Raw genomic sequence first — 16,217 nt, 5'->3', positions numbered from 1 at the left:
CCCTTGCTGGTCTATTTTACAGTTGTGTATGGCCATGTAGCCAGGAATGGTATAGACATCTGTAATATCAGGCTTAAGCCAGCTTGGTCTGCTGTATAATAATTACAGTTGCTGTTTGATTCGAGTAAGTCATTTAATAAAAAGTTAAAATCTGGATCAATGTTGCAATCATAAGAATGAGAGTGACTCTATAACTAGGTTTTTGAATAAGTATTGTGTTGAATTTAATAATTATTATACTTAACTAATTTATCTTACTAGCTAATGGATTGTTACACTAGTTTTTTGAAAACAAAAAACAAAAAACAAATACAGGATTACAGTTTTCTCTTTATAAGGTAAAGATTTGATGAATTAATATTCAATTGCTATAGTTTTAGGGTTTGACAAAGTTGTAGATTTTGAATAGCTGTTTACTGAACACAATAAAGTGAAATAAGAGAAACAGAAGTTTATAATACTACTAGATTATTTAAGTAATTATAAAATACAAGGATTATAATTCTTATTATGGCACAAGTTTGACAATATGATATTGCACTGGTTATCAGTTCTGTAATCTTAGTTTACAAAAGTAAGCAAGTACAGGTCCTCCATCACAAATCCGGCATCAGTGGGACCTGTAGTGTGCCGGATTACTGAGTTTGCCGGATTACAGAGTGGTTAGGTTAGAATACACTTAATAAAATTAACCAACTTGACTTACACAAAGTTCATTGAACATCGGCAAAAATCGAACATTTCCGCTACTTTGAGCTCAATTTCAAGGTACTTTTCATCATGAAAGCAATCAAAATCATGTCTATTTCTGTAATATATCTTCCATTCTATCAAATGAGTCCAAAAAAATGAGAATACAACCATAAAAACTATACAAAAATATACTGCAAAGAGGCAGCTAATGGCTGAGAAGCGAACTCCCTTATTTATCGTCCGTCTTTTTTATTTTTGTTGTATGCTAAGAAGCATCTTTCCATCATACACTGCCCAAGTTTCAATGAGATAGCCCAATAAACAACCGAGAAAAAAAGTATTTACCAAAAATCATATATGGCAAGTCCAAGCCAGGTACTGGAAATAAGTCACTTGTCTGACTTTTCTGGGTTATCCTAGGTTCTCTATACATACACTGCTATGTATGATAATCTATGTAACTGTATTTGTGTATACCTGAATAAACTTATTTACTTCTAGTGTGTCAACTGAGTACAAGAAACCACCCAATCACTTATATCAACTACCCAATAAAGTGGTCAGAAATTGGCAATTTGGCCGATTTCACACAAATTTCAACAGATGCCAATTTCAAAATAGTGTCCAGAATAAACAATGCAGACATTCCTGGCACTAAAATAACATATTCTCTGTTCATTAGCCATGGCTACAGGCCCCTTTTATATTACTCTTGCTTACCATTTGGAATTTTTATTCACAAAAAAATAGAAGATTTACTGTTATGCAGACTGCTGCATTATTGTAATAATTGTATAAATACGTAATGTCAATCCATTCTTGACTACGTATTGGAATTTGTACTGGGAGGTGGACAGGTATTGGACGGTGACGTCATTTGTTCACTCTTGAGATTCACTAAAGAATAGAACATTTTCACTACTGTGAGCACAATTTCAAGGTACTTTTCATCATGAAAGCAATCAAAATCATATCTATTTCTGTAATATATCTTTCATTCTATCAAATGAGACCGAAAAAATGAGAATACAGTATAACCATAAAAACATACAAAAATATACCGCTAAGCGGCTGCTAATGACTGAGAAGCGAACTTCACTATTTATGGTCTGATTTCTTTCATTTTTGGTCTACGTTAAGAAGTATCTTTCCATCATACATTGCCCAAGTTTGAATAAGATAACCCCACAAACAACTGAGAAAATAATAATAATAATATAAAATAATAATAATAATAATTATAATAATATCTTTATTTACTACACGTACATGTACAAGGTATATAAGCCTAGCTGACATCAGTGACATACTACTGTATAGAAAGCTGCTTGTTATGCAGAGTATTTCAAGAAAATTTGGTCAGTGTCCCAGGATAACACCCACGCTAGTCGGCTAACACCCAGGTACCCATTTACTGATGGGTAAACATAGACAACAGGTGTAAAGAAACATGCCTAATATTTCTACCCTGGCTGGGAATCGAATATTTACCAAAAATCATGTATGGCTAACCCAAGCCAGGTGCTAAAAATAAGCCACGTTGACTTTTTTTTTTTTGGGTTATCCTAGGTTCTCTACACATATGCTGCTATGTGTGATAATTTATATAGAGAAATAACTTTTGTTTCATGTTTATGGTGCAGTATGCAGTGCTGTATAGTATAGTTGTATAGTATGGTTGAGTACGAGTGTATATCACAGTTAGCCCTGTGCTACACTCCGTTTTCTCTAATATAAGCCCCAAGACAGGGATAGGAGAATGGTACAGTGGACCCCCGCATACCGTTGGCATCACATAACGTTAAATCCACATACCGCTACATTTTATCGCCAAGATTTTGCCTCGTATACTGCTAAAAAACCCGCTCAACGCTGTTCGTCCGAGACGCGTCTAATGTGCGCCCTTAGCCAGCCTCACACGTTCCGCCGGTGGCATTGTTTACCAGCCAGCCTCCGCGGTAACATCCAAGCATACAATCGGAACATTTCGTATTATTACAGTGTTTCTGGTGATTTTATCTGCAAAATAAATGACCATGGGCCCCAAGAAAGCTTCTAGTGCCAACCCTACAGGAATAAGGGTGAGAATTACTATAGAGATGAAGAAAGAGATCATTGATAAGTATGAAAGTGGAGTGCGTGTCTCCGAGCTGGCCAGGTTGTATAGTAAACCCCAATCAACCATCGCTACTATTGTGGGCAACAAAAAGGCAATCAAGGAAGCTGTTCTTGCCAAAGGTTTAATTGTGTTTTCGAAACAGAGATCACAAGTGATGGAAGATGTTGAGAGACTGTTACTGGTGTGGATAAATGAGAAACAGATAGCAGGAGATAGCATCTCTCAAGTGATCATAAGTGAAAAGGCTAGGAAGTTGCATGAGGATTTAATTAAAAAAATGCCTGCAACTAGTGATGATGTGAGTGAATTTAAGGCCAGCAAAGGTTGGTTTGAGAGATTTAAGAGGCGTAGTGGCATACATAGTGTGATAAGGCATGGTGAGGCTGCCAGTTCGGACCACAAAGCAGCTGAAAAATATGTGCAGGAATTCAAGGAGTACATAGAAACTGAAGGACTGAAACCTGAACAAGTGTTTAATTGTGATGAAACAGGCCTGTTTTGGAAGAAAATGCCAAGCAGGACCTACATTATTGAGGAGGAAAAGGCACTCCCAGGACATAAGCCTATGAAAGACAGGCTTACTCTGTTGATGTGTTCCAATGCTACTGGTGATTGCAAAGTAAAGCCTTTATTAGTGTATCACTCAGAAACTCCCAGAGCGCTCAGACAAAAGAATATCCTCAAGGCTAATTTGTGTGTGCCATGGAGGGCAAACAGTAAGGCATGGGTCACTAGGGACTTTTTCTATGACTGGTTACACCATGCATTTGCCCCCAATGTGAAAGATTACCTAACTGAAAAGAAATTAGACCTTAAGTGCCTCCTGGTGTTAGACAATGCCCCTGGTCATCCTACAGACGTGGCAGAGCGACTTTATGGAGACATGAAGTTCATTAAGGTGGAGTTTTTGCCTCCTAATACCACTCCTCTCCTGCAGCCCATGGACCAGCAGGTTATTGCAAACCTCAAAAAACTGTACACAAAAGCTCTGTTTGAAAGGTGCTTTGTAGTGACCTCAGAAACTCAACTGACTCGAAGAGACTTTTGGAGAGATCACTTTAATATCCTCAATTGAGTAAACCTTATAGGTAAGGCTTGGGAGGGAGTGACTAAGAGGACCTTGAACTCTGCTTGGAAGAAACTGTGGCCAGAATGTGTAGACCAAAGGGATTTTGAAGGGTTTCAGGCTAACCCTGAGAATCCTATGCCAGTTGAGGAATCCATTATGGCATTGGGAAAGTCCTTGGGGTTGGAGGTTAGTGGGGATGATGTGGAAGAGTTGGTGGAGGAGGACAATGAAGAACTAACCACTGATGAGCTGATAGATCAACTTCAACAGCAAGAGGCCAGACCTGAGGAAACTGGTTCGAAGGAGGGGAGAGAGAAATTGAAGAAATTGCCTACTACAAAGATTAAGGAAATCTGTGCAAAGTGGCTTGAAGTGCAAACCTTCATGGATGAAAATCACCCTCACACAGCTATTGCAAGCCGTGTTGGCAACCTGTACACTGACAATGTTGTGAAACACTTTAGGGAAGTCATAAAGGAACGAGAGGTACAGGCCACTATGGACAGATATGTTGTGCGACAGAACTCCAGTGACTCTGAAGCTGGTCCTAGTGGCATTAAAAGAAGAAGGGAAGTAACCCCAGAAAAGGACTTGACACCTCAAGTCTTAATGGAAGGGGATTCCCCTTCTAAACACTAACACTCTCTCCTCCTCCCATCCCATCAATCATCACCAGATCTTCAATAAAAGTAAGTGTCATGTAATTGTGCGTGCCTTTTTCAGTTTGTGTGTATTAAAATTAATATTTCATGTGGTAAAATTTTTTTTTTTTCATACTTTGGGGTGTCTTGCACGGATTAATTTGATTTCCATTATTTCTTATGGGGAAAATTCATTTGCATAACGATAATTTCACATAACAATGAGCTCTCTTGCACGGATTAATATCGCTATGCGGGGGTCCACTGTATTTGTATACCATATCCTCTTCATACCTCCGTCGAACTGCTCGGTATTATGCCAAATATTATTTATTCTGGAGTATTTAACATGTTTTATGTTATTTATATTGTTTATTATGTCATATTAGATCAATTGTGATAGGCAAATAAGCTGTAGTGTTGATATTAGCATAATAATAAAGCATATTCTCCTGCTGCATGAGACTGAGTTCATGACAACCGACAGTAGCTTCAAAGCCACCTTATCTTTAATGGATAATGTACTGTGTAGGTGCTTTACATAATGAGAAGCATTTCTTTTATTCATTGGAACCATGGCTAGGGCTAAAAGTAAGTAGGTTATAACAATAAATGAGGAAGAAGAAATTAGAATGATTTATGCAGCAAGTAGCGCCACCAAACAGTACCAGCAGGTTGGTGTGGCGACCCTGGAAATTTGAAATTATGCTAGCCAAAATTAGTGCCGAATAACTGAAGGACCCGAATAACTGATTGCCGGATTTGTGATCGCAGACCTGTAATGGTATATTAAAATTAAAAAAATAAAAAACTAAAAAGAGTGAATATAGAGGAAACAGTGATCAAATGTACAAAATTAAAATGGACTGGTAGTAAATATGGTGTTTAATAAAATTTTAGTAAGTAATATTGATCACAAAAAAAAATTAATTAAAAAAATAAAATGAAAAAAAGAAACTTTTATTTCAAGTATTAAATTTTCAAGAACAGTTATTTGGATTCAATATTGCACTGGTAGATATACAAGGTATTTAATTCTTTGACTGTTTCGGTCATATATATACGTCTTACGCGCCAATGTTTGGACGTATTTATACACGTAAATTCTAGCAGCTTCAAATCAAGTGGGAGAAAGCTGGTAGGCCTACATGAGAGAGAATGGGTCTCAGTGGTGGGTGTGCACCCTGTAAAAAATATCTGGGACTCAGTGGTGCATTGTGGGAATGCAATCTTGGTAGTCCATTTTCACCATGCCTCGCGGTAAGTACCACCTTGCTCCTCAGCGTATTGGAGGTCTATTATAATAATAATAATAATAATAATAATAATAATAATAAGTTTATTTCTTTGTAAAGGTTACAATGTATAATTACAGTTTTAATTTGCTAAGTACAGTGGACCCCCAGTTAACAATATTTTTTCATTCCAGAAGTATGTTCAGGTGCTAGTACTGACCGAATTTGTTCCCATAAGGAATATTGTGAAGTAGATTAGTCTATTTCAGACCCCCAAACATACACGTACAAACGCACTTACATAAATACACTTACATAATTGGTCGCATTGGGAGGTGATCGTTAAGCGGGGGTCCACTGTACAAAGATAGCCACTATCATGCTGAGGCATTTCGGGCAAACTAATCCTGTACATAGTAACTAATTAAAACTAGATAAGATAATAGTACATAGTAATTATTACTTAAAACTAAACATAGAATAGTGGTTAGCTGTTTTACAATCTTATTTGGACTTAATAAATCTTAGGTATACTCAGTACAAAATCTAATTTACAAGGAATGGTGCAGGTGGTAATATTTTATGGATTGGCAGAATTAAAAACCATGAGGTCACATGATAAAACTAGTCAGTAGATGTTTGGTTGATTTGGTTAATATTGTTAGATAAGATGATTTTTTAGCAGAGTCCTAAATTTATAGGTTGTCTGGGGATCCTTGACCTGTTCCAGTAGCAAGTTCCAGATCTTTGGGCCTTTTATATGCATAGCGTTCTTGCATAGTGAGAGTCTTACTCAAGGGATGTTGAAAAGGGCCTTATGCCTTGTATTGTGACTGTGCATTCTGTTGTAACTGTCGAGGAGTAGTTTTTTTTTTTTGGGGGGGGGGGGATTTACAGTAGGGGTAGGGTTTACAGTGGAGTTTAAAGTTCTGTATATGTAGTAGGCACAATAATAAAAGTGTATGTCTTGTATATTTAGCAAGTTGAGTCTTGAAAAGTGGTGGGGGGTGCTGTCTAGCACAGTAGCTGGTTATCACCCGCACAGCAGCTTTTTGTTGGATTATTAAGGGTCTAAGGTGGTTGGCTGTGGTTGAGCCCCAGGCACAGATACCATAGGTGAGGTAAGGATATATTAGAGAGTGGTACAGGGTAAGGAGAGTCGTTTGTGGTACATAGTAGCATATCTTGGAAAGGATTCCTACTGATTTGGAAATTTTCTTGGCTATGTGATGGGTATGGGACTGAAATTTAAGATTACAGTCAAGGAGAAGACCTAGAAATTTGCCCTCCGTGTGTCTTGATATAGGGGAACCATTTAACAGTTTGTTGAGTTGAATATTTGAGGCTCTGTTGCCAAACAGCATGAAGCAAGTTTTGTCTATGTTGAGTGTGAGTTTGTTGGTCATCATCCAATCATATATCTTTAGCAGTTCATTGTTTACAGTGTTTTCAAGCACAGCTGGGTCTGAATTGGAGTAGACATATGTAGTGTCATCTGCAAATAGAACTGGTGTAAGGAGTTGGGATGCATTGGGGAGATCATTGATGTAGATGAGAAAGAGGAGTGGGCCTAGGACACTACCTTGGGGTACTCCTACAGCTACAGGTTGGATAGCGGAGTTGACTCCATTTGTATGAACATACTGGTGTCATCGTTAAGATAGGATTTTAGGTAGTCAAGAGAATGTCCTCTTATGCCATAATGATCCAGTTTGAGGTGCAAGAGATTGTGGTCAACTGTGTCAAACGCTTTTCTTAGGTTGATAAAGACCCCCAGGGGATATTCATTCTTATCTAGAGCTGTGTATATTAGGTCAAGCATTTGTATAATAGCATCATTCGTGCTTTTTTTTGGTCTAAATCCAAACTGGCATGGGTTAAGTATGTTGTTGGATGTAAGGTAGGAGTAAAGTTGCTTTTGTATTATTTTTTCAAATATCTTGGATAGTAAGGGCAAATTTGATATGGGTCTGTAATTGTTCAAATCAGTTGGATCTCCACCTTTGTGGATCGTAGTGACCCTTGCTGTCTTGAGTATGGATGGGAGGTGACCAAGCTGACTTGAATAACTATAGACCAATATCTAACTTACCACTGCTCTCTAAAATCTTTGAAAAATTAATTCATAGACGGATCTATTCCTACCTCGTCTCACACAACATATTAAACCCTTGTCAGTTTGGATTTAGGAATAATAAAAGGGCAAATGATGCTATCATACACATGCTAGAACTAATATATACCACACTAGAAAAGAAAGAAGTCCTGCTGGGCATTTTCATTGATTTACATAAAGCTTTTGATACAGTCGACCACGAACTGCTGTACTCCAAATTAATGCACAATGGTATCAGAGGCCACTCCCTAAGCTACCTAAAGTCATACCTTAGTAACAGAACTCAATATGTGCATGCAAATGGTGCAAACTCTTCCACCCAACCAATCACAGTAGGATTCCCAAAAGAAAGTGTCCTTGAACCACTCCTCTTTCTCATCTACATCAATGATCTACCGAATGCATCACAGCTACTCAAACCCATATTATTAGTAGATGACACAACATGCGTCTTCTCCCACCCAAACCCAGTCATACTAGCAAACACTGTCAATGCCGAATTGCAGAAAATATCTGCCTGGATGATGACTAATAAACTTACCATGAATACAAATAAAACATATTTCAATCAGTTTGGAAACAAAGCTGCAAATCATCCAATTAACATAATGCTAAACAGATCATCAGTCACAAGACTTACAGAGGGAAAATTCCTAGGTATCCACCTTGACAGTAGCCTTAAGTTCCAGACACACATACAACAAATCACCAAGAAAATCTCTAAGACTGTAGGCATACTATCAAAGATAAGGTACTATGTTCCACAATCAGCTCTCCTGGCACTGTACCATTCACTCATATACCCTTACCTCACCTAGAAATTTGTGCATGGGGATCAACAACATTCAGTCACCTAAGACCTCTAATAACCCAGCAAAAGGCAGCAGTCAGAATGATAACAAATTCCCACTCCCGCCAGCATACTCCACCAATTTTCATATACCCTTACCTCACCTATGGAATTTGTGCATGGGAATCAACAACATTCAATCACCTAAGACCTCTAATAACCCAGCAAAATGCAGCAGTCAGAATGATAACAAATTCCCACTCCCACCAGCAAATGATAACAAATTCCCACTCCCACCAGCATACTCCACCAATTTTCAAAAAGTCTGAATCTGCTCACCATTAAGAACATCCTTACTTATTCATGCGCCTACTACATACACAGAACAATACACGTAAATATAAACCCTCCACTCAAGCTTCTCTTTACCAACCTTAGCAGACACATGACCATAACACAAGACATAGATCTCTTTTTGATATACCTTATGTCCATATCACACTGTAAAAACTCTATGTACATAAAGGGCCCCAAAATTTGGAATTCATTACCAGAAGATACTAAAGTAACCCTGGTCTGAAAACCAATTTAAGACTGAAGAATTGAGACACTTATACAACACATGGGAATCTTTATTGAAGAAACATTTCGCCACACAGTGGCTTCATGAGTCCAATACAAAGTTGGTTTTCAAAACCATTCATCACATCTGTCAGACACTGCAACATCAACACTTTTCCAACCTTTGGACGACGACCTACTTACACTAGTGGCAGGTCCCACTGTGATCCCGCCTCCTCCTGCTTCGACTCATCTGACTGCAGTATATAAGCCACCTCTCTGGCCCTATGCTGCACTTCCTACAAGAGTGATGGACTGAACACATCGATTACAGGTTGAGGGACTGATTACCTCAAACTCTTCCTCTCCTTACCCATTTCTACTTTGTATTGGACTGATGAAGCCACTGTGTGGCGAAACGTTTCTTCAATAAAGATTCCCATGTGTTGCATAAGTGTCTCAATTCTTCAACTTGTTGGTTTTCAAAACCATTCATCACAATTTAAGACTTCTCCAAAGCCACTTAATCACCCTAGATTAAATGCTAAATACTCAGTACACACATACTCACTTATGTTATTCCCACATCATAATTTCAACAATTACTTTGAACTTTTTACCCATTGTTGACAGGAATATAATTGAATCATTGTTTTCACAAAAACATTTTTTGAATATATGAATATATCTTTTGTCTTATATAAATTAGATTCACTTATAATTAATAATCTACTGTACAACTATGATATAATTAATATTCTACTATACAGCTATGACATAATTTTTAGTGTTAACCCTTTGACTGTCGCGGCCGTATATATACGTTTTACGAAGTACCGTGTTTGACGTATATATACTCATAAATTCTAGCGACTTCAAATCAAGCAGGAGAAAGCTGGTAGGCCTACATGTGAGAGAATGGGTCTGTGTGGTCAGTGTGCACCATATAAAAAAAATCCTGGAGTACGCAGTGCATAATGAGAAAAAAAAACTCCGACCGTTTTTTTTAATTAAAATGTCGACTTTGTGGTCTATTTTCGTATAGTATTTATGGTTGTATTCTCGTTTTGTTGGTCTCATTTGATAGAATGGAAGACATATTATAGAAATAGAGATGATTTTGATTGATTTTACTATAAAAAGAACCTAGAAATGGAGCTCAAAGTAGGGGAAATGTTTGATTTTTGCCAATGTTCAAAAGTAAGCAAATGATGCCATTTTCCAGGAAATGTCCAACTAGCCATTCTAATATGCAGTCATGAATGGGTTGATGTTATTTATACAATTATTACAGTATTGCAGTAGTCTGCATAATAGTAAGTCTTCAATTTTTTGTTTGAATAAAAATTCAAAATAGAAAGCAAGAGTAATATCAGAGGGGCCTGGAAACACGACTGATGAGCAAAGAAAATGTTATTTTAGAGCCAGGAATGTCTGCATTGTTCATTCTGGACCTTATTTTGAAATTGTCATATTTTTTAGTTTTCGTGAAATTGGCCAAATTGCAAATTTCTGACCACATTATTAGGTAGTTGAAATCGGTAAATGGGCAGTTTCTTGTACTCAATCGATAGAAAATATGGAGTTCTAAAGAAATAGCTATGAGTTTGGGCGACTGGAACAATGGAATTAGCCAAAAATAGGGCTCAAAGTGGGCGAAATCGCCGATTTGTAAACGGCGCCGAGGTCGCTAACTTCGCGAGAGCATAATTCCGTCAGTTTTCCATCAAATTTCGTTTTTTTGGTGTCATTACAATCGGGAAAAGATTCTCTATCATTTCATAAGAAAAAATATATATTTTTTTTTTTTTGAAATTTTGCGACACCAGGACGTAAGACGTATATATACGGCCGCGACAGTCAAAGGGTTAAGTAGTCTGTAAGCCAATAATGCTAAGTCGGCCCATAATGCCTAAGCATAATAGAGGCTCTCTTTGCATTGCAACCCATTATTGTAAATACAAAATTTCAATGTACTATTTGCAAAGACATAAATAAATAAAATAAATAAATAAATGTATGGAGGGCATTCTGGGGATCAACGCTCCCGTGGCCTGGTCCACGACCAGGCATAGTTCCTTTGTATAAAGGCAAAGGGGATAAAAGAGAGTGCAAAAATTATAGGGGAATAAGTCTGTTGAGTATACCTGGTAAAGTGTATGTTAGAGTTATTATTGAAAGAATTAAGAGTAAGACAGAGAAGGATAGCAGATGAACAAGGAGGCTTTAGGAAAGGTAGGGGGTGTGTAGACCACGTGTTTACAGTGAAACAGTATTTAGATAAGAGTAAAGAGGTTTTTGTGGCATTTATGGATTTGGAAAAGGCATATGACAGGGTGGATAGGGGGGGCAATGTGGCAGATGTTACAAGTGTATGGTATAGGAGGTAGGTTACTGGAAGCAGTAAAGAGTTTTTACGAGGATAGTGAGGCTCAGGTTAGGGTATGTAGGAGAGAGGGAGATTATTTCCCAGTAAAAGTAGGTCTTAGACAAGGATGTGTGATGTCTCCGTGGTTGTTTAATATAATCATAGATGGGGTTGTAAGAGAAGTGAATGCGAGGGTCTTGGCAAGAGGCGTGGAGTTAAATGATAAAGAATCAAACACAAAATGGGAGTTGTCACAGTTGCTCTTTGCTGATGACACTGTGCTTTTGGGAGATTCTGAAGAGAAGTTGCAGAGGTTGGTGGATGAATTTGGTAGGGTATGTAAAAGAAGAAAATTAAAAGTGAATATAGGAAAGAGTAAGGTTATGAGGATAACAAAAAGATTAAGTGACAAAAGATTGGATATCAGATTGGAGGGAGAGAGTATGCAGTAGGTGAATGTATTCAGATATTTAGGAGTGGATGTGTCAGCAGATGGGTCTATGAAGGATGAGGTGAATCACAGAATTGATGAGGGGAAAAGGGTGAGTGGTGCACTTAGGAGTCTGTGGAGACAAAGAACTTTGTCTATGGAAGCAAAGAGGGGAATGTATGAGAGTATAGTTTTACCAACGCTCTTATATGGGTGTGAAGCATGGGTGATGAATGTTGCAGTGAGAAGAAGGCTGGAGGCAGTGGAGATGTCATGTCTGAGGGCAATGTGTGGTGTGAATATAATGCAGAGAATTCGTAGTTTGGAAATTAGGAGGTGTGGGATTACCAAAAACTGTTGTCCAGAGGGCTGAGGAAGGGTTGTTAAGGTAAGTTAAGATAAGATAAGATTTCGTTCGGATTTTTAACCCTGGAGGGTTAGCCACCCAGGATAACCCAAGAAAGTCAGTGCGTCATCGAGGACTGTCTAACTTATTTCCATTGGGGTCCTTAATCTTGTCCCCCAGGATGCTACCCACACCAGTCGACTAACACCCAGGTACCTATTTGCTGCTAGGTGAACAGGACAACAGGTGTAAGGAAACGTGTCGAAATGTTTCCACCCGCCGGGAATCGAACCTGGGCCCTCCGTGTGTGAAGCGGGAGCTTTAGCCACCAGGCGACCGGGCCACCACGAGGTGGTTCGGACATGTAGAGAGAATGGAACAAAACAGAATGACTTCGAGGGTATATAAATCTGTAGTGGAGGGAAAGATAAGATAAGATAAGATTTCGTTCGGATTTTTAACCCCGTAGGGTTAGCCACCCAGGATAACCCAAGAAAGTCAGTGCGTCATCGAGGACTGTCTAACTTATTTCCATTGGGGTCCTTAATCTTGTCCCCCAGGATGCGACCCACACCAGTCGACTAACACCCAGGTACCTATTTGCTGCTAGGTGAACAGGACAACAGGTGTAAGGAAACGTGTCGAAATGTTTCCACCCGCCGGGAATCGAACCCGGGTCCTCCGTGTGTGAAGCAGAAGCTTTAGCCACCAGGCCACCGGGTCAGAAAGGTTGGAGGGAGGGGATAAAGGAGGTTTTATGTGCGAGGGGCTTGGACTTCCAGCAAGCATGCGTGAGCGTGTTTAATAAAAGTGAATGGAGATAAATGGTTTTTAATACTTGACGTGCTGTTGGAGTGTGAGCAAAGTAACATTTATGAAGGGGTTCAGGGAAACCGGCAGGCCGGACTTGAGTCCTGGAGATGGGAAGTACAGTGCCTGCACTCTGAAGGAGGGGTGTTAATGTTGCAGTTTAAAAACTGTAGTGTAAAGCACCCTTCTGGCAAGACAGTGATGGAGTGAACGATGGTGAAAGTTTTTCTTTTTCGGCCCACCCTGCCTTGGTGGGAATTGGCCAATGTGTTAATAATAATAAAAATAAACTGTGTGACGTACCTACAGAAAGTTTTATTATATCTTAACTTGTTTCTCCACTATGTCTGGAGTTTACCTGGAGTTTACCTGGAGAGAGTTTCGGGGGTCAACGCCCCCGCGGCCCGGTCTGTGACCAGGCCTCCTGGTGGATCAGCGCCTGATCAACCAGGCTGTTGCTGCTGGCTGCACGCAAACCAACGTACGAGCCACAGCCCGGCTGATCAGGAACTGTCTTTAGGTGCTTGTCTAGTGCTAAAACTGATCTAAGATAATTTATTTAAATATAATGTATACCTGCTGTTATCATCCCAGGAAACCCATCTTTTTAGTTTTCATGATTTTAAACTGCGGACTCAGTGCTAAGTAAACATAAAACAAAGCTTCTTATTTTGTTCTTTTTTTTGCACGACAGCTTCCCCTATATTTTTATAGTTTGGGGCCGTTCGGTCAGCTTACGCCCAATCTTCGTTGAATCTTTAAAAAATGATAATAAATAATATCTTTTTTCTCAAGAAATGTACAATATACAGTTCTAGCTGACATAATGACATACTACTAAAAGGGTACTTTATTATGCGAGCATTTGGGCAAATTGGTCAGTTTGTCCCGGATGCGACCAAAAGTTGACTAACCCCAGTTACCCATTTTACTGATGGTGAACAAGAAAACCGGAGAAAAAAACCCCGTCCGATGTTTTCAGCGTTCGCCGGAAATCGAACCTGTTCTCACCGTGTGAAGCGAGGTTTTTGCCCCAGGCCACGGGGTCCGTGGTCCCCGGGTCACCGGGTGGAACTTGCCGGTCGGAAGCCCCAAACGGAAAACCGTTCGAGGCCTTTACACCCAAAAAACACAAACAACTCCCCGGGTTAAGGTGGAGGGGAAAGGCTTTTAATTTATGATTTACCCTTCAGGAAAAGTGGGTATTTATACTGTTAGTACATAATATTATGATTACTGGGGCAACTGAGAAAAATTAATGTCCCCCAAGACCAACATGGTGTTAGGCCGTTGAGGCAAATCTAGGTTATGTTAGCCGGGGAGAACTCCCCAGTTTGAATGATGGGGATGGGGTTTGAGACGGCAGTGCTTTCTTCATGATTAGACACCATCTGAACAACCATGCCATGATCAGCAGGCGCGCCCACGTGTCTTCACATATGAGACCTGGGGAAATCGGGAGGCACCTCATGTACTGTGATGCCCCCCCGTGGCCCCAAACAAAAGACAAGACCTCCATTTTTTCAGTTTCTGGCCATTGTCGGGGGAAATTGCGGCGAGTTGAGCTGTCCTTGCAGCCGGCAGTTCATACAGACATGATTTTTCCTTGTCTCCTGGCAGTGTCCGTTTCGAAATTTTTTAAAAGGGATACCCCCCCTTGGAAAAAAAATTTTCTGGGGTGCAGGCATACAATTTCGATTGAATATTGCAGGAACAAAGGCCCCGGTTCCCGGGTTTCTGAGGGGAAGCCAAAAAGGGTAAGCTTAGGGGGGTTGAAAATCAGGAAAATGCTGCAACACCAAGTTTGTTCTTTAAACGGGATCAGGCAAAATTTCTTTCAAATCGTCATTTAGAAAATCTGTCCTATAAGCCACTTGTGATGCTGAGGAACCGACCTCAGGCTCGGGGTCAACAGAGCTTGCCAGGGTAAAGCATCATTTGGGGCAGTCAGACAAATTTTCACACCTTGTTATCAAGGCATTTTTTAACATTTAAAAAAAATTTATAATTGCTAGATAATAAGAAAAGTACATGAGAATAAAATTTAATTAAAGCCATTTTAAAGGTATTGGTTTTTAGTAAAAATCTTTTTAAAGGGTACATTAAAGGGTGAAAATGGGGCCTGAACAGATCAAACAAATGCCTTTTAGAAAATTAGAATTAAAGGAAAAATCAAAGAACAAAGGGCAATAACAGATGAAAGACAAGGTTTCAGGATTTTAATAAAAATTGCTGTCAGGGTCCCATTAATTAAGGGTTTGAAATCTTCGGCAAAAAGTTCTGTGAAGGACTCAGCCCAACAACTTCAATCAGAACCCAAAGGGTGGCCCCCCTCAGGAAAATTAATGAATAGAATGAAATAATTCCAAAAATAAAACTTTTATTTATTAATGAAAATATAAAAAATGAAACATGAAAGGTATCCTATTTGAAAAAAAAATGAAAAATAAATTAAAAATGACATTAAATTCAACGCTAAATACAAGTAAACTTGGGGGCTGGTTGATGTTTACCCCGTCTTATAAAAATGAGCCTTTCTGATGAGGTGGGGATCCAGGGGGGGACAGCCCCCGGGAGTTTTCCAGAGTCTATGGGCCCTTTAATAGTCAGTCCAGATGACAGGAATGCAGGTTCTTTACCACTGCCCGATGAGGGTTATGTCCGCGGTGGATACATGTACCCCCGGAGATAGATTCAAAATGTGCGTTCTGGACGTTTGTCCCTTTTCCCTTCCCAAAACTTCGTTGGTTGGGGTGACCCAATCTGTCATTCCAAGAGTTGTGCTGGGAGCTGGGGGTCAGTGATTACCAATTTGGGCGGGGCCCCCCAAGTCCCTTTCGGGGGAAGGGGAAAGGGGCTAACTTCCCCACCTTAACAAGCAGCCAGCAATCAAACATTGTTACCATATACTCGCTTGCTACTCCTATCTGTTGAACTTTTCCCTCACACTCCCCCATACCAAGACTTATAGTCAAGGAGTATAAGAAGAATAGGCGAGGAAAAAGTTCTAAAATGTGGAAGTTGCATAAGGCAACAAAT

The 16,217-nt window shown here is 39.4% G+C and overlaps 1 protein-coding gene across 1 annotated transcript in view; it reads right to left on the bottom strand.

Annotated features, from left to right (window-relative positions):
• Positions 1-13,769, bottom strand: part of LOC138854441 (zinc finger BED domain-containing protein 5-like) — a 29,874-nt gene extending 16,105 nt beyond the window's left edge. The window contains exon 1 of the mRNA XM_070097791.1: positions 13,755-13,769. The gene's annotated coding sequence lies outside the window, so the exon portion shown is untranslated. The remainder of the gene's footprint in view (positions 1-13,754) is intronic.
• Between the last annotated feature and the right edge of the window lie 2,448 nt (positions 13,770-16,217).

The sequence above is a fragment of the Cherax quadricarinatus genome, chromosome 59 (genome assembly GCF_038502225.1).
Source record: "Cherax quadricarinatus isolate ZL_2023a chromosome 59, ASM3850222v1, whole genome shotgun sequence".
Classification (NCBI taxonomy): domain Eukaryota; kingdom Metazoa; phylum Arthropoda; class Malacostraca; order Decapoda; family Parastacidae; genus Cherax; species Cherax quadricarinatus.
Note: the sequence above shows the minus strand (reverse complement) of the source record. Positions and strands in the feature narration are given on the sequence as shown.